Source organism: Tursiops truncatus, chromosome 7 (genome assembly GCF_011762595.2).
Source record: "Tursiops truncatus isolate mTurTru1 chromosome 7, mTurTru1.mat.Y, whole genome shotgun sequence".
NCBI lineage: Eukaryota > Metazoa > Chordata > Mammalia > Artiodactyla > Delphinidae > Tursiops > Tursiops truncatus.
Genome location: NC_047040.1, coordinates 18,875,164 through 18,901,348, shown reverse-complemented (window position 1 = coordinate 18,901,348; position 26,185 = coordinate 18,875,164). Strand labels below are relative to the sequence as shown.

General features: G+C 41.4%; 1 protein-coding gene across 3 annotated transcripts in view; it reads left to right on the top strand.

Annotated features, from left to right (window-relative positions):
- The window catches only part of CYP27A1 (cytochrome P450 family 27 subfamily A member 1), a 50,691-nt gene that overhangs the window by 12,122 nt on the left and 12,384 nt on the right, over positions 1-26,185 (top strand). The gene's annotated exons all lie outside the window — the stretch shown is intronic.

Genomic DNA, 26,185 nt, shown 5'->3' with positions numbered 1-26,185 from the left:
ACAGAAACAAATTGTGGATTGGAGTATTTATTTACAAAATTAGCCCTCCCAGGGATCTTATACCCCATCACATAGAAGCCCCCATTCTAGTTATTCCTACCTAACAAACTATCCCAAAACATAATGGCTTAAAACAACATTTTGTTATACTCATGATTTTGTGAGTCAGGAATTTGTGCAGTGCACATCAAAAATGGCTTATCTCTGCTTCACAGTGGAGTGGGGCTGTAGTTTGTTTTAGTTTTTTTTTTTTTTTTTGGTGGTACGCGGGCCTCTCACTGTTGTGGCCTCTCCTGTTGCGGAGCACAGGCTCCGGACGCGCAGGCTCAGCGGCCATGGCTCATGGGCCCAGCTGCTCTGCAGCATGTGGGATCTTCCCGGACCGGGGCACGAACCCGTGTCCCCTGCATCGGCAGGCGGACATTCAACCACTGCGCCACCAGGGAAGCCCTGGGGCTGTAGTTTGAATGGCTGAAGATGGCTGGGATGGCTCAAGTGGGGCCATATGTTTAGGCCTCAGGTCTGGTTTTTGGCTGGCTTCCTTAGCTTTTCTCCATGTCACACCTGCTGGGGTTGGAATTTCCAAGATGGCTTCTTCAATTGCATGTTGGATGCCTGGGCTGGTTTGGCCAGAATGGCTATTTCTTTCACCACATGGCTAACCTGGGCTTCCTCACAGCATGGGAGTCTCTGCATAGTCAGACTTCTTACAGGGTCCTGGTTTCCCCCAGAGTGAATATTCCAAGAGACAGAAAGTGGAAGTTGCCAGTTTCTTAAAGCCTGGTTCTGGAAACTGGCATAGCATCATTCCTGCTGTATTCTACACATCAAAACAGTTACAGAGCCCACCCAGATTCTAGAGAAGAAGATGTAGACCTGACCTATTAATGGGAGAGATATCAAAAAATATGTGGCCTTCTTTAATACACCTAACTTCTTCCTAGAATCCACATACCTAGGGAGAGAAATTAGTAACTACATTAGTGGACCGCTTGGTGTGCAGGGACCCCAGAACTAAAGCAGTAGAATTGTATGGAAAAAAATTTCATCTAGGCCTTGGAGAAAGAAACCTGGTTGAATGTGCTTCTCTGGTGCCTGTCCATTAGATTAAGTATCTCTCTCTCTTCAGAGATAAATGCTGCCTATTTTTGCTCTTTGGCTCCTTCTTCTGGGTTTTGTAATGGCCACTCCCATCCTGTTAACACATTCTTTCTTCAGTTTGGCTAATACCATTGATCAGATGAATTTTCTTTCCCAGTACTCATGTTACTGTCAAGCCTTCCAGAGATTATCCTCCAGTTACCTTGACTTGCTTGAGTGTTTTTCAGTCTCATCTGGCAGATGTTTACAGACTGTCCTTGAGACTCTGGTGGAATCTAATGTAGCGCTTTAAAGCCTCAGGGATGGGAAATCTGAAACTAGGTATTAAGGTATAAAGTGTAAGTCATACCAACTTAGCAAATGCACTGCCAGAATTTTTATCTTACAGATAAAATTTGTGGTCCAAGAAATATTACACACTTTTCAAGATAGCAATATTTCTGATTGGGAAACGTTAGAATGACTTACATATCCCAGTAGGGAACTAATTAAATAAATTACAGTACATTCATACAATGGAATTTTATACAACCATTAAAAATAAAAGAGGCAGGGCTTCCCTGGTGGCACAGTGGTTGGGAGTCCGCCTGCCGATGCAGGGGACACGGGTTCGTGCCCCGGTCCGGGAGGATCCCACATGCTGTGGAGCAGCTGGGCCCGTGGGCCATGGCTGCTGAGCCTGTGCTTCCGGAGCCTGTGCTCCACAGCGGGAGAGGCCACAGCAGTGAGAGGCCTGCATACCACAAAAAAAAAAAATAATAATGATAAATAAATAAAAGGGGCAGACCTATGTGTATTAATATGAATTGCTTGGTAAGAGATGGGAGGAAAGTAAGGTGCAAAACTATATAATATGCCATCATTTGTGGATAAAAAGTATGAGGGGTATATTCATATATATATATTTGTATGTGCATAAAATATCCCTGGGAGGACACACAAGAAATTGGTAATGATGATTGCCTCTCTGTAGGGATCTTGGAGTCTGGAGATGAGAGTTAGGAGGAAGACTTACTTTTTTTTTTTTTTTTAATACATTTATTTATTTATTTATTTATTTATGGCTGCTTTGGGTCTTCATTGCAGCATGCAGGCTTTCTGTAGTTGAGGTGAGCGGGGTCTACTCTTCGTTGCGGTGCACAGGCTTCTCATTGCGGTGGCTTCTCTTGTTGCAGAGCACGGGCTCTAGCCACGTGGGCTTCGGCAGTTGTGGCTCGCAGGCTCTAGAGCGCAGGCTCAGTGGCTGTGGCACATGGGCTTAGTTGCTCTGCAGCATGTGGGATCTTCCTGGACCAGAGCTCAAACCCGTGTCCCCTTCATTGGCAGGTGGATTCTTAACCACTGCGCCACCAGGGAAGTCCCAAGACTTACTTTATATTGCAAGACTGCTATGGACCTCCACCAGAGTTTCCTCTGGCTTCATCCTGCCCAGGCATAGTTCACCATCTTTTGGGTCTTTTTGTACCCTTTGCATTTTAACAGTGTACATATATATTGCATTTTACAATTTTAAAAACAACAACAAAAGAATGGAGAGCAAGAGATAAGGCATGGCTGACCTAGTGCTTCCTGGTCCAGCATAATATTTTGAGATCTTCTGATGGCCTTTCCTCTTGTACCCCTGTTTGGCTCTGGGTCCTTACTTTTGATGTCCACTTCTGCATCTGCATCCTCTTTTTAGCTCTGCATCCATTGCTGGTCATCTCCTCCTTGTTCTTGAATACTCTCATTGTTCCAGTCCAGACCATCCCAGCTTGCAGGCAAAGGTGCACAGCTTACTGAGGTTTGCCTCTGGGTGTGTGAGGGGTGCAGGTTGGGGGTGCCGCTTCTGTTTTCCTAACAGCCTCTCTGAGGGCGTCCCAGGCAAGGCCTTTTCTTGGATTACCCTTAGATCTGTCTCTACCCTCAGCCCATTGTTTCTCTCTGGTAAAAAATCAGAGGAAAATTCCTACTGTCCACCTATCTGGTACATATCTTTGTAACTTTATGACAGTGCTTCTGTCTTGCATAAAAGCAGACATTTTTATAAATGTTGAAGTAATGGCTGCACACATGCACAAAACAATTTTTTTGCAGCTTTGTTTATAAAACCAAAAATTCAGAAACATGTTAAATGCCCATCAGCAGGATAAATAGATTGTGACATATTCATACAATGGAACACTATGCAGTAGTCATAATGAACGCACAAACTTTTTATATCTCAGTATAGAACTTGGGAGGGGGAGGGATAAATTAGAAGTTTGGGATTAACAGATGTACACTACTATATATAAAATGGGTAAACAGCAAGGACCTTCTGTGTAGCACAGGGAACTATATTCAGTATCTTGTGATAACCTATATGAGAAAAGAATCTGAGTTATTATATATAACTGAATCACTTTGCTGTACACCAGAAACTAACAGAACAGTGTAAATCAACTATACTTCAATAAAAAAATTAGAACTCAGAACCAAAGTTGAGTATAGAATTATATGTACTGTAGAATACTATTTCCATAAATTAACAACCACATGAAAATAATATGGGCTATCACTGTGATGCAGTAAAATTATATAAATATTGACAGAAAGAGCACATTTCAAATTCAAGATAGTGGTTGCTCTGGGGAGGGAGGGCAAAGGGAAAGATAAGAAGAGGACTTTGAAATGTTTTCTTTTCTTTCTTTTTTTTTTTTGTTGACGTATTTTTTTTAACATCTTTATTGGAGTATAATTGATTTACAATGATGTAGTTTCTGCATTATAACAAAGTGAATCAGCTATACATATACATATATCCCCATATCCCCTCCCTCTTGCGTCTCCCTCCCACCCTCCTTATCCCACCCCTCTAGGTGGTCACAAAGCACTGAGCTGATCCCCCTGTGCTATGCGGCTGCTTCCCACTAGCTATCTATTTTATGAAATGTTTTTATTTTTTAAAAAGATTTGAAGCAAAAAAAAAAAAAAAAGATTTGAAGCAAATATGACAAATATTAACAGTTCTTAATTCTGGAGGGAGGGTACATAAGTGTACACATTCTGGAGGGAGGGTACACATAAGTGTACATGAGTGTTTATAATGTTATTTTCTTAAATTATCCACATTAAAATCTTCATAATAAAAATACAAGTAATTCTGCTCATCATGAGTTCAAATGGTGCCTCTGGCTTGGTCTGATCTTAGAGAAAAGCATTCAAGACAAGGTTCAGAGCAAGCAGAACTTGGGAATGCTGTTAGTTATTTAGCGCCCTCTGTCACTTGGAAATATGAATTCCACTTGTTGAGGGGGTTGGGGCTAAACTCCTCTTGACACTTGGACAGCACTGAGTCATGGCTGTGCCAGCTGGATTCCTCGTCACCTTTGACCCTGAATGATGCCTTCTTTCTGGCATTCGTCAGTGTAGGCAAAAGAGAGGCCTGTGCTTGAAGTTATATCTCTCCTTCTGTTTATCTACCTGATGGCTGCCAGCTTTTTGTGCCAGGTTTGTTGACACTGGCAAAACAATACTTGGTATTTGTGAGTTCACTTTTGTCCTCAGGACTATTTACTTGCTGTTTTAGTGTTGTTTTTCTGTGCTGAGAGCCTTCTTAAGGAACCCACTATCAGTAAACCAAACAGCCCTCTAAGTAGGAGAATAAAACATCGCAATGCAGTATCAATTTTTTTGAGGGGAGATTTTAGATGATTATATGTGTTTTTTTCTTGTAACAACTTTATTGAGATATAATCACATACCATACAACTCACCCATTGAACAATTAAGTGGCTTTTAGTATATTCACAGAGTTGTGCAACCATCACCGCATCAATTTTAGAATATTTTAATCACCCCAGAAAGAAACCTCATACTCTTTGGCAGGAACTCCCCGCTCCCCATTCCCTCATCAGTCCCTGGCAACCACTAATCTACTTTCTGTCTCTATGGATTTGCCTGTTACGGACATTTCATATAAATGGACTCATTCAATATGTAATCTATTGTGAAAGGCTTCTTTTATTAGCATGATGCTTTCAAGGTTCATCCATGTTGTACATATGTCAGTACTTTATTCCTTTTTAATGGATGAATAATATTGCATCATAAGGATATACCCCACTTTGTTCATCCATCCATCTGCTGATGATATTTGCATTGTTTCCACTTTTTGGCTCAGTGTTATATTTTGAGTTCTTAAGGTCCACACAACTGTCAAAGATAAGCACAGTTGGGCATTAGTTAAAGTGGTGAAAACAGATTCAGGAACTACTGACAGTAGGGGAAAGAGATTATTGCCTTTCCAATTTGTGCAGAGGTGACTGGCGTTTTAAAGGGAGAGTGAGGGAGTGGGGTGTGGGATGGCAGGGGCCTGAAAAGAGTCAGGGAAGTGAAAAATGACAAAAAGCAGGAATTGGGGTGGGGGTTGGTCCATGTGAAACTCACTTGGGTTTGCTAACTGGTGCTTATCTTATCGATAAGCATCCTTCCATGGAGACTGGGAGACAGGGGCTCTATCTTCAGACGATGGCTGGAACAAACAGGACATTCCTTGGCAGCCTTGAGTTTTCTCAAGTAGGCACTTTAAGGAGGGTTTCATCCTAGGGATGAAGGTCACTCTAGCGTTGTGACTTTGAGCTGTTAGAAACTATGTTAGTGTGTTCAAGTCTTTAAAGGCCAATGTTGGTGCAACAAAAAGAATAAAATACCTAGGAATAAACCTACCTAAGGAGACAAAAGACCTGTATGCAGAAAACTGTAAGACACTGATGAAAGAAATTAAAGATGATACAAACAGATGGAGAGATATACCATGTTCTTGGATTGGAAGAATCAACATTGTGAAAATGACTCTACTACCCAAAGCAATCTACAGATTCAATGCAATCCCTATCAAACTATCAATGGCATTTTTCACAGAACTAGAACAAAAAATCTCACAATTTGTATGGAAACACAAAAGACCCCAAATAGCCAAAGCAATCTTGAGAAGGAAAAACGGAGCTGGAGGAATCAGGCTCCTGGACTTCAGACTATACTACAAAGCTACAGTAATCTAGACAGTATGGTACTGGCACAAAAACAGAAATACAGATCAATGGAACAAGATAGAAAGCCCAGAGATAAACCCATGCACATATGGTCACCTTATTTTTGATACAGGAGGCAAGGATATACAATGGAGAAAAGACAGTCTCTTCAATAAGTGGTGCTGGGAAAACTGGACAGCTACATGTAAAAGAATGAAATTAGATTACTCCCTAACACCATACACAAAAATAAACTCAAAATGGATTAGAGACCTAAATGTAAGGCCAGACACTATAAAACTCTTAGAGGAAAACGTAGGCAGAACACTCTATAACATAAATCACAGCAAGATCCTTTTTGACCCACCTCCTAGAGAAATGGAAATAAAAATAAAAATAAACAAATGGGACCTAATGAAACTTAAAAACTTTTGCACGACAAAGGAAGCCATAAACAAGACGAAAAGACAACCCTCAGAATGGGAGAAAATATTTGCAAATGAAGTAACTGACAAAGTATTAATCCCCAAAATTTACAAGCTCAATATCCAAACAACAAACAACCCAATCCAAAAATGGGCAGAAAACCTAAATAGACATCTCTCCAAAGAAGATATACAGATTGCCAACAAATACATGAAAGGATGCTCAACATCACTAATCATTAGAGAAATGCAAATCAAAACTACAATGAGGTATCACTTCGCACCAGTCAGAGTGACCATCATCAAAAAATCTACAAACCATAAATTCTGGAGAGGGTGTGGAGAAAAGGGAACCCTCTTGCACTGTTGGTGGGAATGTAAATTGATACAGCCACTATGGAGAACAGTATGGAGGTTCCTTAAAAAACTAAAAATAGAACTACCATATGATCCAGCAATCCCACTACTGGGCATATACCCTGAGAAAACCATAATTCAAAAAGAGTCATGTACCACAATGTTCATTGCAGCTCTATTTACAATAACCAGGACATGGAAGCAACCTAAGTGTCCATCGACAGATGAATGGATAAAGAAGATGTGGCACACATATACAATGGAATATTACTCAGCCATAAAAAGAAACAAAATTGAGTTATTTGTAGTGAGGTGGATGGGCCTAGAGTCTGTCATACAGAGTGAAGTGAGTCAGAAAGAGAAAAACAAATACCATATGCTAACACATATATATGGAGTCTAAAAAAAAAAAAAACATGGTTCTGAAGAACCTCGAGGCAGGACAGGAATAAAGACGCATGTGTAGAGAATGGACTTGAAGACACTGGGAGGGGGAAGGGTAAGCTGGGACGAAGTGAGAGAGTGGCATGGACATATATACACTACCAAATGTAAAATAGATAGCTAGTGGGAAGCAACCGCATAGCACAGGGAGATCAGCTCGTGCTTTGTGACCACCTAGAGGGATGGGATAGGGAGGGTGGGAGGGAGATGCAAGAGGGAGGAGATATGGGAATATATGTATATGTATAGCTGATTCACTTTGTTATAAAGCAGAAACTAACACACCATTGTAAAGCAATTATACTCCAATAAAGATGTTAAAAAAAAAAACATGTTCTGAAACTAAGTACAAACTATAAAAAAACAAACAACAACAAAAAAACGGCCAATGTTGGGGCTTCGTTGAGAAGAGGGCTGAGGAGCCTGACTAGAATTTGGTAAAGGAGAAAAAGCTTTATCATAACCTACAGCTGTGTTTCCTAAATTTGTTTAGGTCCCCCACCCTTTGAAAACCTGAAAGCCATGGCGCTTCTCTGCAGCAGAAATTTGTGTATATGCACAGCATATTGCATAGGATTTCAGCTCTCCATCCCCTCCACCCCCCAGCCTGTCTGCACACCCAGGTTACCACCCCTTGCCCTGGAAGTGGATTAGTGTGTTCTAGGCGCTATACCTAGAATTTGGGTAATGGTTGCCAGGAGCTGCTTTGTGTTATCTACCTTAACATATAGGCTAGCCACAGAGCACCTCTGGAATCAATTAGTAGTATAATTCCCTTGTTTAACTGATGAGAAGATGTCGAGCTCACACATACAAGACAAGGCAAGGCTAAGGCCTGACTGATTCAATCAGTAAAGCTGTAACAGCCACTTTTAGATTTAGACATTTTATTGCTCACATAGTGAAAGGATGAGAGAGGCAAAGGCACCAGCTCCCTGTGATGCTGTGCCACACACCCTCGAAGGACAGCCCCGAAACTCTTTCAATCAGTTGACTGTGCTGCGAGTTGCAGGGTACCCTGTTGCTGAGGAGACCCTTCTAGACTGTGGCTAAGGAGTTTTATATTCTGCAGCTCTTTTCTGTGTGGGCTTTCTGCCCACCCCTCTGCAAAACCCGGGCAGTGATAAGAAACTGTCTCCTGACAGCCTCCCAGGTGAGCTAGGGAGGTGAGTGGGAGGTGGCCTCAGAGCAGCTCCTTCTAGGTTGCAGTGAGGAGGTTTTATATTCTGCAACTCTTTTATAAGGAGGGCGGACAGAACGGCCACATGGGTCAGAACCCAGAGGCGAGGGGAAACTGTCTCAGGACACAGGGACTTATGCCTATCAGGGGACATAGGAAACATAGGGAGGGAGGGAGCCCCGTGGCAGCTCTGTGTAGACCTCCATTCCTGTGCCGAGAGGATCGAAGGGCATTCAGCCCTGAAGACTCAGGGAAGGCTGGTGTGGACGAAAAATGTCTCCTGCCGTATCAGTTGACACAGGATGTTGTGGTCATCAAGCCATCGGCCAATGGGGCTGCCCCCAACGGCCCACTGTGAGGGAATTCAGGATGGAAAAGAACAGGATACTGGCCCTAGATAGCTAAGGTGCATATCAGAGGAATGATTTCACTGAGCCCAGACTCTTGCATACATAGGAAAGCACTAAATTCATTAACTTGAGATGTCCGGTTCTCTTTAATAACAGTAAGCTTTTGATGTTCCGACTACCTGGTTTTTGTTGCAGACTGCTACGTATCCTGGCTCCTCCCTCACCTCTTTGGAGCTGTCCCTCAGAGGTAGCTGAGAGGCTGCCTCCTGGGCTTAAGTCCTCAGAAAGTTTGCCGAATAAAGCATAATTGTCAGCTTTTAGGTTGTGCATTTTTTTTCAGTTGATGTTGGGTTCAAGCCTTTGTGTCTGTGGATACATGCAAGGTCGGGAGCATGGCACCACCAAGCTATTACCCAACAAAGCGACAGAGCCTGTTGTGCTGGGTCTGGAACTGGGACAAAATCTCCTGCCAGGCAGTCCCTGAGCTCTCAACTGAAACCGCCAGATGTGGATGACTGACTTGAGATAAAAACCCATGACAACGAGACAGGCACTTTTTTTCCTATAAAAATGACTCTTGTTCTAAAAAAAAAAAATCACATAAATACAAGTTGCGTGCTAATTATTTGTGATTACATAACACATTTAAGAGAACGTCATTTCAACTTAGTTGAAATAATTTGCGGAAGTAATACATGTTTACTGGAGAGAAATCAGAAAGACACAAAAAGAAGAAAATCCAAATCTTCCACAATCCCAACACTCTGTACATGTTACAGTGCCTCGCACACATAGCTGTTAATAAACATTTGTGAAATGAATACATAAATACACACATGCTCTTGGGGGTAAGTAAGCATTATCCCCGCTTGCTTGTCCTTGGTGAATAGGCTACTTTACTTCCCCCATGTGTCATCCACATATATATTTTTTAAATGAAAGCATATCATGTACTCTCTTTTACAACCTGCCTTTTACTAAAAGATAAATATGAACATCTTTCTACATCAATAGTCACTTCGTTAACAATTTTTAATGTCTGAGTAGTGTTCCACTGTATGGCTACGCTAGAATATACTGAAGCTTATTGTTATATATTTAGATTTTTGTATGTATAAAGATTTGATAAATACATCTATCACTAAATATCATGCGCATCCTGAATTAGTTCCTTAAAATAAATCTCTTAAAATGGAATTGTTGCGGTAAATGATTTCGCTCCGGCCTTTGATATGTATCGGCTGCCAAACTGTCCTCCGGAAAAGTTACAAGGGCAACAGTTTTGTGCAATGGAGGGCGTTCCCATTTCTAAAGAGAGAGACTCCGCCAGTGTGTTTTTCCCAGAACAAATGAACAAATGAGTAAACACCCCTTAAAGCTTGATCTCTAATCCTGGGTTAGGAGCTGGCAAGGCGAAGGAAAGGTTGGTCTGGTCCTCTTCTTGATCTACGAGAGAGGAAGCATGGAACCACAGAAGAACCAGCGCAGGGGAACCTCCCTCACTCCCCTTCTGTTCTCTCTTTTCTGAGGGGGCCCATCTTTTGTCCACAGCAGGCTTCTTGCTGAGGCTCTGGAGGCTTTAAATATCACAAACTTCTTCTAGGCCTTTTTTTAGGGGAAATTCACAAACTATAATACAATGAACCATTTTATTTAATTAATTTATTTATTTGGCCACACTTCGTGTCATGCGGGATCTTAGTTCCCTGACCAGGGATTGAACCTGTGCCCCCTACAGTGGAAGCGCGGAGGCCTAACCACTGGACCACCGGGGAATTCCCTCAGTGAAGCATTTTAAAGTGCACAATTCAGCAGCATTTAGTGTATTCTTAATGTTATAAAACTGCTACTTCTCTCTAGTTTCAAAACTTTTTCAATACCCCAGAAAAACACCCTGTCATTAGTTACTCCTCATTCCCCTCTCCTGTCACCCCTTGGTAATCATTAATCTGCTTTCCATCTTTACGGATCTGCCTATTCAATATATCATATAAATGGAATCATACAATATATGACCTTTTGTGTCTGGCTTCTTTCACTTACTGTATGTTTTCAAGGTTCATCCAAGTTTTAGTGTGTATCATACTTTGTTCTTTTTATGGCTGAATACTATTCCATTGTATGCATATACCACAATTTGCTTATCCATTCATCAGTTGATGCCATTTGGGTTCTTTCTACCTTTTGACAACTGTGAGTAATGCTGCTCTAAACGTTCCTGTACAAGTCTCCGTGTGGCATATGTTTTCATTTCTTTTGGGTATATACCTAGGAGTGGAATTGCTGGATCATATGGTAATTCTGTGTTTAACTTTTTGGGAACTTGACAAATGGTTTTCCACAGAAGCTGCAACATTTCTGCTTTCCCATCAGCAATGCACAAGGATTTCAATTTCTTCACACAGGTTGTTTCTCGCCAACAAGTTGTTATTTTCAGTTTTTTTGATTTAAGTCATCCTAGTGGGTGTGAAATGCTATCTTATTGTACTTTTGATTTTCATTCCTTAGTGACCAGTGATGCTGAGCATCTTTTCACGACCATACTGGCTATTTATATATCTTCTTTGGAGAAATGTCAAGTCATTTAATCATTTGAAAATTGGATTGTCTTCTTGTTGTTGAGTTTTTAAAGAGTTCTTTATATACTCTGGATATTAAACCCTCATCAGATGTATGATTTGCTAATATTTTCTCTCATTCTGTAGATTGTCTATTCACATTCTTTTTTTTTTTTTAACATCTTTATTGGAGTATAATTGCTTTACAATGGTGTGTTAGTTTCTGCTTTGTAACAAAGTGAATCAGTTATACATATACCTATATTCCCATATCTCCTCCCTCTTGCGTCTCCCTCCCTCCCACCCTCCCTATCCCACCCCTCTAGGTGGTCACAAAGCACTGAGCTGATCTCCCTGTGCTATGCGGCTGCTTCCCACTAGCTATCTATTTTACATTTGGTAGTGTATATATGTCCATGCCACTCTCTAACTTTGTCACAGCTTACCCTTCCCCCTCCCCATAACCTCAAGTCCATGCTCTAGCAGGTCTGTGTCTTTATTCCCATCTTACCCCTAGGTACTTCATGACCTTTTTTTTTTTTTCTTAGATTCCATATATATGTGTTAGCATACAGTAGTTGTTTTTCTCTTTCTGACTTACTTCACTCTGTATGACAGACCCTAGGTCCATTCACCTCACTACAAATAACTCAATTTTGTTTCTTTTTATGGCTGAGTAATATTCCATTGTATATATGTACCATGTCTTCTTTATCCATTCATCTGTTGATGGACACTTAGGTTGCTTCCATGTCCTGGCTATTGTAAATAGAGCTGCAATGAACATTTTGGTACATGACTCTTTTTGAATTATGGTTTTCTCAGTGGATATGCCCAGTAGTGGGATTGCTGGGTCGTATGGTAGTTCTATTTGTAGTTTTTTAAGGAAGCTCCATACTGTTCTCCATAGTGGCTGTATCAGTTTACATTCCCACCAACAGTGCAAGAGGGTTCCCTTTTCTCCACACCCTCTCCAGCATTTATTGTTTCTAGATTTTTTGATGATGGCCATTCTGACCTGTGTGAGATGATATCTCATTGTAGTTTTGATTTGCATTTCTCTAATGATTAATGATGTTGCGCATTCTTTCATGTGTTTGTTGGCAATCTGTATATCTTCTTTGGAGAAATGTCTATTTAGGTCTTTATTCACATTCTTAATAATGTCCTTTGATGTGCAAAAGTTTTAAATTTTTATGAAGTCCAATTTTTCTTTTTTTCTTTTATTGCTCACACATTACTGTTCAAATCTAAGAATCCCATTGCCAAATCCAAGGTCATGAAGATTTACCCCTATGTATTTTTTAAAATTTTTAAAATAAATTTATATATTTTATTTATTTATTTTTAGCTGCGTTGGGTCTTTGTTGCTGCGTGCAGGCTTTCTCTAGTTGCCGCAAGTGGGGGCTACTCTTTGTTGCGGTGCATGGGCTTCTCATTGCAGTGGCTTCTCTTGTTGCAGAGCACGGGCTCTAGGCACATGGGCTTCAGTTGTGGTATGTGAGCTCAGTAGTTGTGGCTCGCAGGCTCTAGAGCACAGGCTCGGTAGTTGTAGCACACGGGCCTAGCCGCTCCGCGGCATGTGGGATCTTCCCGGACCGGGGCACGAACCTGTGTCCCCTGCATCGGCAGGCGGACTCTCAACCACTGCGCCACCAGGGAAGCCCAGTATTTTATTCTTTTGGATGCTATGTATTAGTCTACTCTGGCTGCCATAACAAAATACCATAAACTGGGTGTCTTAAACAGTAAAAATTTACTTTCTTGCGGTTCTGGAGGCTGGAAGTTCAAGATAAGGGTGTCAGCATGGTTGGTTTCTGGTGAGAGCCCTTTTGTAATGGGGTAGAGTGAGCACACACTCATTAGTGTAAGACCCTTAGCATGGGGGTTAGAAGTCCAGCTCCACCAACAGGAAGCCTTGCAGTGGTCCTCGTAGCAATGATTGCAGTGAGAGGCAGATTGTGGCCTTCTCCCCAGGGCCCTCCAGGCCCTCCAGCCTCAGGGCTGGTGGGTGAGCTGAGGGACCTGGAGACAGGCTGAGGCCTATGTCCTGCAGAGCCCCAGAGCCAACAGCCACCCACTGACTGGGCCCAGGCCTTGAAGCAGCAGTGAACCTCTCCGCCATCCCCACCTCTGCGACCTAATGGCAGTGGCAGTCTCCATGGGTCGTAGTCCGTGGAGGCCTCGCAACTGGAGTATATGGACACTGCCATTAAGGTAACAGCTTCAACCAGCTTCAGTTTTTCCGTTCAAGTTTCAAAAATTGGTAGAGCTTAGATCAGTTGTCTACCCCTAGGAGGTGGCCAGATGTCAGGGTTAAGTTGCAATGACACGGCACATCATTATTTCCAGTCCACCTCTGTGGTTGGGGCTATTCTCAAAGAAGGGCAACTGTTGTGAGCTGGGAACTAACCTAATTGGTATTTGTTGCAACATGTATTCTTATTGATCCTATACAAATGAATCTCTCCAGTTTAAATGAAAAGCCTGAGGGCCGGCTGGGTCCTGGGCACCTGGCTCCCTCAGTGGTGATGGCTGGGCAGGGTCTGGGGACCTGGCTCTGAGGGTGCCACCAGTTGAGATCTGCCTCTTTATTTGGGCCTGGGCACTAGCGGGAGGACCCAGACTGGGTTCTGGACAAACATTCCCAGGTAGGGTAACTGGCCTGCGCAGGGGCCCCCTCCCCTTAGCCAGGGCCTCCCTCCCCTTACCCAGGCCTGGACCTCGGAGGGTGAAAGTTGAGCCTTGGGACCTTGCACTTTCTTGTCAGAACAGAGGATAATAATTGTTTCAGTGGAGGTTTACAGGAACATTGTGACTTGACCTCAAGAACAAAGGATCTGACACCAAGAAGTCTACAACAACTAACTATGCCCCTTCCTCACCTTTCCTATAAAAGGGCTTCACTGAAAGCTTTCAGGGAGTTTGGGATTTTTAGGGCATGAGCCACCCGTCTCCTTGCATGGCCCTGCAATAAACATTCCTCTGCTCCAAACTCCAATGTTTTGGTATTGTTTGGCCTCACTGTGCATTGGGCACACAAACTTGGGTTTGGTAACAATTTTCCTGGCTTGCAGACAGCCACCTTAAATGGTCTTTCCTTGTGTGTGTATGCATGTGTGTGCACACACATGCACACACACACAGAGAACTCTCTAATATCTCTTCTTATGAGGATACTAATCCTATTGGATCAGGGCCCCACTCTTTTTTTTTTTTGAATTTTATTTTATTTATTTTTTTATACAGCATGTTCTTATTAGTTATCCATTTTATACATATTAGTGTATATATGTCAATTCCAATCTCCCAATTCATCACACCACCGGCCCCCCCCACTTTCCACCATTGGTGTCCATACATTTGTTCTCTACATCTGTTTCACTATTTCTGCCCTGCAAACTGGTTCATCTGTACCACTTTTCTAGGTTCCACATATATGCGTTAATATACGATATTTGTTTTTCTCTTTCTGTCTTACTTCACTCTGTATGACAGTCTCTAGATCAATCCACGTCTCTACAAATAACCCAAATGCGTTCCTTTTTATGGCTGAGTAATATTCCATTGTATATATGTACCACATCTTCTTTATCCATTCGTCTGTGGATGGGCATTTAGGTTGCTTCCATGGCCTGGCTATTGTAAATAGTGCTGCAATGTGTCTTTTTGAATTATGGTTTTCTCTGGATATATGACCAGTAGTGGGATTGCTGGGTCATATGGTAATTCTATTGTTAGTTTTTTAAGGAACCTCCATACTGTTCTCCATAGTGGCTGTATCAATTTACATTCCCATCAACAGTGTAAGATGCTTCCCTTTTCTCCACACCCTCTCTAGCATTTGTTGTTTGTAGAGTTTCTGATGATGCCATTCTAACTGGTGTGAGGTGATACCTCGTTGTAGTTTTGATTTGCATTTCTCTAACAATTAGTGATGTTGAGCAGCTTTTCATGTGCTTCTTGGCCATCTGTATATCTTCTTTGGAGAAATATCTATTGAGATCTTCTTCCCATTTTTGATTGGGTTCTTTGTTTTTTTAATATTGAGCTGCATGAGCTGTTTATATATTTTGGAGATTAATCCTTTGTCCGTTGATTCATTTGCAAATATTTTCTCCCATTCTGAGGGTTGTCTTTTCGTCTTGTTTGTAGTTTCCTTTGCTTTGCAAAAGCTTTAAAGTTTCATTAGGTCCCATTTGATTATTTTTGTTTTTATTTCCATTACTCTAGGAGGTGGATCAAAAAAGATGTTGCTGTGATTTACGTCAAAGAGTGTTCTTCCTATGTTTTCCTCTAAGAGTTTTATAGTGTTCAGTCTTAAATTTAGGTCTCTAATCCATTTTTTTCTTTTTAATAAATTTATTTATTTATTTTTGGCTGTGTTCGGTCTTCGTTGCTGTGCACGAGCTTTCTTTAGTTGTGGTGAGCGGGGGCTACTCTTCGTTTTGGTGCACAGGTTTCTCATTGTCGTGGCTTCTCTTGTTGCAGAGCACAAGCTCTAGGCACGCGGGCTTCAGTAGTTGTGGCACATGGGCTCAGTAGTTGTGGTTTGCGGGCTCTAGAGCTCAGGCTCAGTAATTGTGGCGCACGGGCTTAGTTGCTCCGCAGCATGTGGGATCTTCCTGGACCAGGGCTCGAACCCGTGTCCCCTGCATTGGCAGGTGGATTCTTAACCACTGCCCCACCAGGGAAGCTCTCTAATCCATTTTGAGTTTATTTTTGTGTATGGTGTTAGGGAGCGTTCTAATTTCATTCTTTTACATGTAGCTGTCCAGTTTTCCCAGCACCACTTATTGAAGAGACTGTCTTTTCTCCATTGTATATCCTTGCCTCCTTTGTCATAGATTAGTTGCCCATAGGTACGTGGGTTTATCTCTGGACTTTCTTTCCTGTTCCATTGATCTATATTTCTGTTTTTGTGCCAGTACCATATTGTCTTGATTACCGTACCTTTGTAGTATAGTCTGAAGTCAGGGAGTCTGATTCCTCCAGCTCCGTTTTTTTCCCTCAAGACTGCTTTGGCTATTTGGGGTCTTTTGTGTCTCCATATAAATTTTAAGATTTTTGTTCTAGTTCTGTAAAAAATGCTATTGGTAATTTGATAGGGATTGTATTGAATCTGTAGATTGCTTTGGGTAGTATAGTCATTTTCACAATATTGATTCTTCCAATACAAGAACATGTTATATCTCTCCATCTGTTGGTATCATCTTTAATTTCTTTCAACAGTGTCTTATAGTTTTCTGCATACAGATCTTTGGTCTCCCTAGGTAGGTTTATTCCTAGGTATTTTATTCTTTTTGTTGCAGTGGTAAATGGGAGTGTTTACTTAATTTCTCCTTCAGATTTTTCATCATTAGTGTATAGGAATGAAAGAGATTTCTGTGCATTAATTTTGTATCCTGCAACTTTCCCAAATTCATTGATTAGCTCCAGTAGTTTTCTGGTGGCATCTTTAGGATTCTCTATGCATAGTATCATGTCATCTGAAAAGAGTGACAGTTTTACCTCTTCTTTTCCAATTTGTATTCCTTTTATTTCTTTTTCTTCTCTGATTGCCATGGCTAGGAGTTCCAAAACTATGTTGAATAATAGTGGCGAGAGTGGACATTCTTGTCTTGTTCCTGATCTTAGAGGAAATGCTTTCAGTTTTTCACCATTGAGAATGATGTTTGCTGTGGGTTTGTCATATATGGCCTTTATTATGTTGAGGTAGGTTCCCTCTATGCCCACTTTCTGGAGAGTTTGTATCATAAATGGGTGTTGAATTTGTCAAAAACTTTTTCTGCATCTATTGAGCTGATCATATGGTTTTTCTTCTTCAATTTGTTAATATGGTATATCACATTGATTGATTTGCATATATTGAGGAATCCTTGCATCCCTGGGATAAATCCCACTTGCTCAAGATGTATGATCCTTTTAATGTGTTGTTGGATTTTGTTTGCTAGTATTTTGTTGAGGATTTTTGCATCAATATTCATCAGTGATATTGACTGTAATTTTCTTTTCTTGTAGAATCTTTGTCTGGTTTTGGTATCAGAGTGATGGTGGCCTCATAGAATGTGTTTGGGAGTGTTCCTTCCTCTGCAATTTTTTGGAAGAGTTTGAGAAGGATGGGTGTTAGCTCTTCTCTAAATGTTTGATAGAATTCGGCTGTGAAGGCATCTGGACCTGGACTTTTGTTTGTTGCAAGATTTTTAATCACAGTTTCAATTTCATTACTTGTGATTGATCTGTTCATATTTTCTATTTCTTCCTGGTTCAGTCTTGGAAGGTTATGCTTTTCTAAGAATTTGTCCATTTCTTCCAGGTTGTCCATTTTATTTGCATAGAGTTGCTTGTAGTAATCTCTCATGGTTCTTTGTGTTTCTGCACTGTCAGTTGTTACTTCTTTTTCATCTCTAATTCTGTTGATTTGAGTCTTCTCCCTTTTTTACTTAATGAGTCTGGCTAGTGCTTTATCAATTTTGTTTATCTTCTCAAAGAACCATCTTTTAGTTTTATTGATCTTTGCTGTTGTTTCCTTCATTTCTTTTTCATTTATTTCTGCTCTGATCTTTATGATTTCTTTCCTTCTACTAACTTTGGGTTTTGTTTATTCTTCTTTCTCTAGTTCCCTTAGATGTAAGGTTAGATTGTTTATTTGAGATTTTTCTTGTTTTTGAGGTAGACTTGTATTGCTATAAACTTCCTTATTAGAACTGCTTTTGCTGCATACCATAGGTTTTGGATCATCGTGTTTTCGTTGTCATTTGTCTCTAGGTATTTTTGATTTCCTCTTTGATTTCTTCAGTGATCTCTTGGTTATTTAGTAACGTATTGTTTAGCCTCCATGTGTTTGTGTTGTTTATGGTTTTTTTCCCTGTAATTGATTTCTAATGTCATAGTGTTGTGGTCAGAAAAGATGCTTGATATGATTTCAATTTTCTTAAATTTGCTGTGGCTTGATTTGTGATCCAAGATGTGATCTATCCTGCAGAATATTCTGTTTGCACCTGAGAAGAAAGTGTAATCTGCTGTTTTTGGATGGAATGTCAATTAAATCTATCTGGTCTATTGTGTCATTTAAAGCTTGTGTTTCCTTATTAATTTTCTGTATGGATGATCTGTCCATTGGTGAATGTGAGGTGTTAAAGTCCCCCACTATTATTGTGTTACTGTTGATTCCCTCTTGTATAGCTGTTAGCAGTTGCCTTATGTATTGAGGTGCTCCTATGTTGGGTGCATATACATTTATAATTGTTATATCTTCTTGGATTGATCCCTTGATCATTATGTAGTGTCCTTCCTTGTCTCTTGTAACATTCTTTATTTTAAAGTCTATTTTATCTGATATGAGTGTTCCTACTCCAACTTTCTTTTGATTTCCATTTGCATGGAATATCTTTTTCCATCCCCTCACTTTCAGTCTGTATGTGTCCCTAGGTCTGAAGTGGGTGTCTTGTAGACAGCATATATATGGGTATTGTTTCTGTAACCATTCAGTGAGCCTGTGTCTTTTGGTTGGAGCATTTAATCCATTCAAGTTTAAGGTAATTATTGATATGTATGTTCCTATTACCATTTTCTTAATTGTTATGGGTTTGTTTTTGTAGGTCCTTTTCTTCTCTTGTGTTTCCCACTTAGAGAAGTTCCTTTAGCATTTGTTGTAGAGCTGGTTTGGTGGTGCTGAATTCTCTTAGCTTTTGCTTGTCTGTAAAGCTTTTGATTTCTCCGTTTAATCTGAATGAGATCCCTGCCGGGTACAGTAATCTTGGTTTTAGGTTCTTCCCTTTCATCACTTGAAATATATCATGCCAGTCCCTTCTGGCTTGTAGAGTTTCTGCTGAGAAATCAGCTGTTAACCTTATGGGAGTTCCCTTGTATGTTATTTGTAGTTTTTCCCTTGTTGCTTTCAATAATTTTTCTTTGTCTTTAATTTTTGTCAATTTGATTACTATGTGTCTCGGCATGTTTCTCCTCGGGTTTATCCTGCCAGGGACTGTCTGCACTTCCTGGTCTTGGGTGGCTATTTCCTTTCCCATGTTAGGGAAGTTTTTGACTATAATCTCTTCAAATATTTTCTCGGGTCCTTTCTCTCTCTCTTCTCCTCCTGGGACCCCTATAATGCAAATGTTGTTGCATTTAATGTTGTCCCAGAGGTCTCTTAGGCTGTCTTTATTTCTTTTCATTCTTTTTTCTTTATTCTGTTCCGCAGCAGTGAATTCCAGCATTCTGTCTTCCAGGTCACTTATCCGTTCTTCTGCCTCAGTTATTCTGCTATTGGTTCCTTCTAGTGTAGTTTTCATTTCAGTTATTGTATTGTTCATCTCTGTTTGTTTGTTCTTTAATTCTTGTAGGTCTTTGTTAAACATTTCTTGCATCTTCTTGATCTTTGCCTCCATTCTTTTTCCGAGGTCCTGTATCATCTTCACTATTATTATTCTGAATTCTTTTTCTGGAAGGTTGCCTATCTCCACTTCATTTAGCTGTTTTTCTGGGGTTTTATTTTGTTCCTTCATCTGGTACATAGCCCTCTGCCTTTTCATCTTGTCTGTCTCTCTGTGAATGTGCTTTTTGTTCCACAGGCTGCAGGATTGTAGTTCTTCTTGCTTCTGCTGTCTGCCCTCTGGTGGATGAGGCTATCTAAGAGGCTTGTGCAAGTTTCCTGATGGGAGGGGCTGGTGTTGGGTAGAGCTGGGTGTTGCTCTGGTGGGCAGAGCTCAGTAAAACTTTAATCTGCTTGTGTGCTGATGGGTGGGACTGTGTTCCTTCCCTGTTGGTTGTTTGGCCTGAGGTGACCCAGCACTGGAGCCTACAGGATTGTGTACGGCCCCGGGCGTCCCCGGGAGTCCCGACCAGCAGGACAAATCCTTGTGAGTCCGAGGAGGAACCTGTGGGGGTTGAAAAAAGGGGGAAGGGCAGGAGACGCGAAAGAATGGAGGCAAGACAGAATCCTGATCAAGCCTCAAACTTTTATTGCTGCGGTAGCTGTATTTATACACTGCAGAGAAAGGGGGGCGGGATTCAGAATGAGGGAAGTACTTGGCTAATCATCATTGGTGCTGCGTGCGCGGGCTTTCATTTTAGGCGCGAACTTCTATCTCATAAATCAGGAAGAGAAGCAGGGTGTCGGCCATCTTCTAATGGCGAAAACTTCTTGGCTCCCAACATTTCCTCCCTTTTTATTTCTTTTAAGGAGGTGGGCATTAACCGAGTGAGGGAGTAGTGACCTGAATCCTCCCGTGGACAAGGTATGTGTGTCCACACTCATCGGCTCTTGGTATCTTTTGGGGAGGAGAGGCAGAGCCAAAGATAATCTTAGCTACTAAAAGCCAAAAACAATGTTTAGATACCAACCTCTATCATAATTCAGGTATACTCACAGGGAATAACAGAGATTACCTTGTATATACATATATACACGTTTTCCCTTGTGCATGCTTTGCTGCCACACTCAACTCGGTACCCATACCCTCCATCAAAGAGGGGGGTAGGCATGTCTCTGTTTCATGCCGCTCCAGTGGAGGGGCAGCCAGAATCATCCTTTGGTTCTGCTTCTGTAATGGCGAGGCGATGGTAATGTATCAGGTTAAATTTTGAGGCAAGTGGGGAGTGCTTTCAGCCTGTCCAACAACCAGCAAAGATGACAGGATCAGGGTCACAACGGATAGCTCATGTCGTCTCTGCCGCTCTTTCAATATTAGGAGGGTCTCCATCTTTTTCTGAAAAAGAAAAAGAAATACAATCTCAGGGAAAAGGGCCCTGGATAAAATTTATTACTTTATAGAACTTATAGGTTTAATAAGGCGCTCAGGCAACCAGCGTGCTCCACCTTCTTTGGTATTATATACACATGCGGATCCCCTCCCCCAGATGAGGAGTGGATCGGGTCCATGCCATTTAAAGGTCAAAGGGTCTTTCCACATAACTTGTGCATATTGATTTTTAGTTTCTTGATGCCAAAGGCGATCGGCGGCAGATCTACCATTATTATCTAATTGTAAAAAATTAATTACAAACAGGGCATGACTAAGAATATTTTTTGGGGAATTTTTTGTAGCAGTTAAATCATTATTTTTAAGCTTGGAAATGGTATTTTTAAGGGTTTGATGGGCTCTTTCTACTATGCCTTGACCCTGGGGGTTATATGGAATTCCCGTAAGATGTTTTATTTGAAGCCGGGTGTAAAAATCTTGGAAAGCCTGGGAGGTATACCCAGGCCCATTATCTGTTTTAATTATTTGAGGCTTGCCTAAAACTGTAAAACATTGGAGCACATGTGAAATAATGTTTTTTGTGGCTTCTCCTCCCTGAAGGGAGGCATATATAAAGCCGCTAAAGGTATCAATGGACACATGAATAAATTTTAATTTTCCAAATTTAGCAAGATGGGTAACATCCATCTGCCAGATTTCATTAGGTAATAGACCTCTTGGGTTTACCCCAAGATGTGGAAGAGGTAAAAATGTAACGCACCCTGGACAATTTTTTACAATTTGTCTTGATTGTTCTCGAGTAAGCTTAAACATTAAGCGAAGAGTATGTGCATTAACATGATGTAGCTGATGAAATTGAGTAGCTTGAGAAACAGAATCAGAGGTTACGGTGCACATCAGGCGGGCATTTTTATCAGCTAAATCATTGCCCTGAGAGAGGGGTCCAGGAAGATCTGTATGAGCCCTAAGATGATCAATAAAAAAAGGCGCTTGTCTTCGAAGTATAAGACTTTGAAGTTGTTGAAAAAGGGGAACAGCATTGGAAGAGGGTTTAATATATGGAACAGTTTCTAAAAGGGGGACGGACAAAGCTATATATGAGCTGTCCGTATATAAATTAAAGGGGATATTCTGTAACATCTCAAAAACCTGAAGAATGGCAAAAAGCTCAACAAGTTGTGCTGATAAAAAGGGGGACTGTACCCTATAGGGCTGATTATTTATAACAAATACAGCAACACCGGATGATGATCCATCAGTGAATACTAGGGCAGCATCTCCCAGAGGAACAGCAGAAGTGATTTTGGGAAATATAAACAGATGTTTTCTAGCAAACTGAAGGAGCTTATCAGGTGGATAATGATTATCAATATTACCCTGAAAGGAGGATAAGGAAACAAGCCATTTATCATCAGTTTGTAATAACCAACTAAGCTCTTCTTTGGTATAGGGGAGAATCAAATGATCAGGATCTCTGCCAAAAAATTGATGGCTTTTTTCTCTGCCCAAAGTAAGAACCTGTGCTACTAAGGAAGGGTAGGTCTTAAGCACTTTATTAGGAGATACGGACAAATGTATCCACAAGAGGGGATGATCTTGCCATAGGACTCCAGTGGGTGTATGTGCAGTGGCACAAATAATCAAACTAAAGGGACGACCATAATCTAAAAAGGTAATCTGTTGACATCTAATGGCCTTTTCTACTAATTGAAGAGAATTTTTAGCCTCCTTAGTCAGCCTACGGGGTGACAAGGGATCTGATGGCCCTTGTAAAATTTCGAATAAGGGTTTTAACTCTCCCGTAGTAAGTTTAAGATACGGTCGTAGCCAATTAATATCTCCCAAAAATTTTTGAAAATCATTGAGGGTTTGCAAATGTGATACTTGTATGTGTATCTTTTGAGTGGTAATTATTTTTTTGTTTAATTCGAAACCAAGATAATAGTATGGATCTTTTAATTGTACCTTATTTGAAGCAATTTGAAGGCCAGAGGAAGCAAGATTATCTTTTAAATCTTGATAACACTTAAGGAGTTCATCAGTTGATTTTCCAGCCAAAAGAATATCATCCATATAATGAATGATATAGATACCAGGCCAACGAGCCCTAAGAGGGTCTACAGCTTGTGCAACAAATTTTTGACATAAGGTGGGGCTATTGGCCATACCCTGCGGGAGGACCTTCCATTGAAAACGTGGCATTGGGCCTTTAAAATTAATTACTGGGAGACTAAATGCAAAACGCTCTCTATCCTGAGGATGGAGAGGGATAGTAAAAAAGCAATCTTTAAGATCAATAATGATTTTAAAATAGCCAGCTGGAATGGCAATAGGAGAAGGCAAGCCAGGCTGTAAAGCTCCCATAGTAAACATTGTTTTATTAATTTCCCTAAGATCTTGGAGAAGTCGCCATGAGCCAGATCTCTTTTTTATCACAAATATAGGGGTATTCCATGGCGAAGTAGTGGCTTCTAAATGTCCAGCGGCCAATTGTTCCTGCACTAACTTTGTGGCAGCTGTAAGTTTTTCTTCTGTTAGAGGCCATTGGTCCACCCAAACGGGATCATTAGTTTTCCATCGTATTTTGTCCGCATGGGGCACAGGAAGGTCAATGGCCGCTAAGAAAAAGGCGAACTGCCTAGGCCCTGGCGATTTATGTTAGATGCCAGGGAAATAGGTCGTGTAATACCCGGATTATTTTTTCCTAAGCCTAAGCCTGGTAGAAACCCTTGGTTTAGCATTTGTTGGGTCACCACCTCATTGGGGCTGGCCATGATTAACTTTAATTGTGACAGGATGTCACGTCCCCAAAGATTCAACGGGATATGTGGCAAAATATAAGGTTGTACCTGTCCAGTATTACCTTCAGTATCTATCCATGTAAGAACTTTAGAACTCCGTTTAGGATTGGTAGAATGTCCTATGCCTTGTAAATGAGTTATAGACACTGTACAAGGCCAAGAGGAGGGCCAAAATTTTTCCGAAATAACTGTTGCATCGGCTCCTGTATCGACTAAACCCTCAAATTTCTTTCCATCTAACCACAGGGTTAGGAGTGGCCTTTCAGGAGTAATTTGTTGGACCCAATATACATCTGAGGAGCCAAAAGCAGCATCTGCTCTAGGACAATTAGTATGGCTCTTATTTAAAGAATTTAGGGGCAACAATACTAACTGTGCTATCCTTTGACCTTTAGGGATTGATATAGGGCCTTGTAAAGCAGATGCCAAAAGGGTAATTTGACCTGAATAATCATTATCAATAACACCAGGTATAATTTGGAGGCCAGCCAAAGCGGAGCTACCTCTTCCTAAAATTAAACCAAAAGTATTTGGGGGCAGGGGGCCATAAACTTCTCTGGGAATTGGTTGTACTCCTTGTTCTGGGACTAATATTGAGTCGGTGGAGGCACAGAGGTCCAATCCTGCGCTTCCGGGTGTGGCTTGACAGAGGGAGCCAACATCTGGGTGCAGGGAACTTGTCCAGATTTTTGAGGAACAAATCGAATTGCCCCTTGGTTTGGTTCCAAGGAAGGGGCCAGGGGCTGGCCCCGTGAAAAGTTTCCCTGTTTTTTGGGGAGCAATTGGCCATTTATATCCGTTTTTGAAAAACATTCTGAAGACCAATGTTTGCCTCTTTTACAACGAGGGCAAACGGTGGTGGGAGGAGCCCGGGATTGATATTGGGGTTGTTGTGGGTTAGCCTTTAATGACTGTCCTTGTCTATGTAATGAACAATCCTGGGCAAAATGTCCAGGTTGTTTGCAATTATAGCAAGTTTTTTGTTGTTTATCTAGGACGGATGTATCTTTAATAAAATCTTTTAGAGCAGCTCCAATCGCAAGACCAACAGAATGGGAGGGACCAATTCCGGAGCACAACTTAATGTAATCAGCCAGGCTACCACCACGATGAGCCCGAAGGGCAGCTTGGCAGGCCGGATTGGCATTTTCATAAGCTAAATGTTTAACAAAGGCATTATCAGTTTCACTATCACCCACTACACGCTCGGCGGCGTCCGTGAGGCGGCTAATAAACTCACAATAAGGCTCTTCTGGTCCCTGGCGAATTTTTGCCAAGGAAGTTGTGGGCGAACCCTTAGGCGGAAGACGGCGCCAGGCCTTAAGGCCAGCATTTTGTATTTGAGCCAACAAACCAGGGGGAAAAGCAGCCTGAGACTCATTGGATTCATAGGGGGGACGGCCAAGTAATTTATCTCGGGTCCATGATCGGGAAGTTCTGTTTTCAGCATTTCTTTGGGCAGTTTCTCTACAATTTTCTGCAAATTCAGTGCGCCATAAAACAAAATCTCCCCCAGAAAGGGTGGCCCGAGCCAGGGTAAGCCAATCATTTGGGGTCAGCCAGCGATCGCTTAATCCCTCCAAGATTGCCAATGTATAAGGGGCTGTGGGCCCATAATTATTGACAGCAGATTTTAAATCTTTTATATGTTTTAAATTGAGGCTGCGATATTTATGTTCAAAAGGGCCGCCCCCAGAAGAATTATGAATATCTGGTCCCTCATCAGGTTCAGGAGATTCTTCTCCCTCTTCCTCTTCCCCTTCCTCACTATCTTCAGCTTGAATTTCACCTTGAGTGGGTACATTTTGACTGCGAGTAACAGGGAAGGCTAACTTAATGGATCCTGGTTTTTGTCGAAGCGGGGGTTTATTGGGACCGTTCGAGACATTAAAAGAAGTAAGCTCCACCTCAAGGGCCTTAAGCTCCTTTAGGAGATCCAAGCGTTCCCGTTTTTGTTGTAAAACATCTCTCAAAGAGGAAATTTCCTGGGTTAAGGCCATCTTAGCCTGTCGAAGGGGATCAATCAGGGGGGCAATGGGAGCAGGGGCGCTAAAGGCAGGCATCTGATGAGGAGTATTATAAGATGGTGGAGGCTTCAAAAGGGGGAATCCCCAGGGATCATCATTGCGATGATAACGAGCAGCCTGCTCATCGAGAGTTTCCTGATCTTGGGGGGAAAGCTGGTCATCATTGGGATCACCCTTAATAGCAGTAAGGGAAGGATAAATCTTTGGGATAACTTTATCATCTGTGGGATAATGATGACCGGTT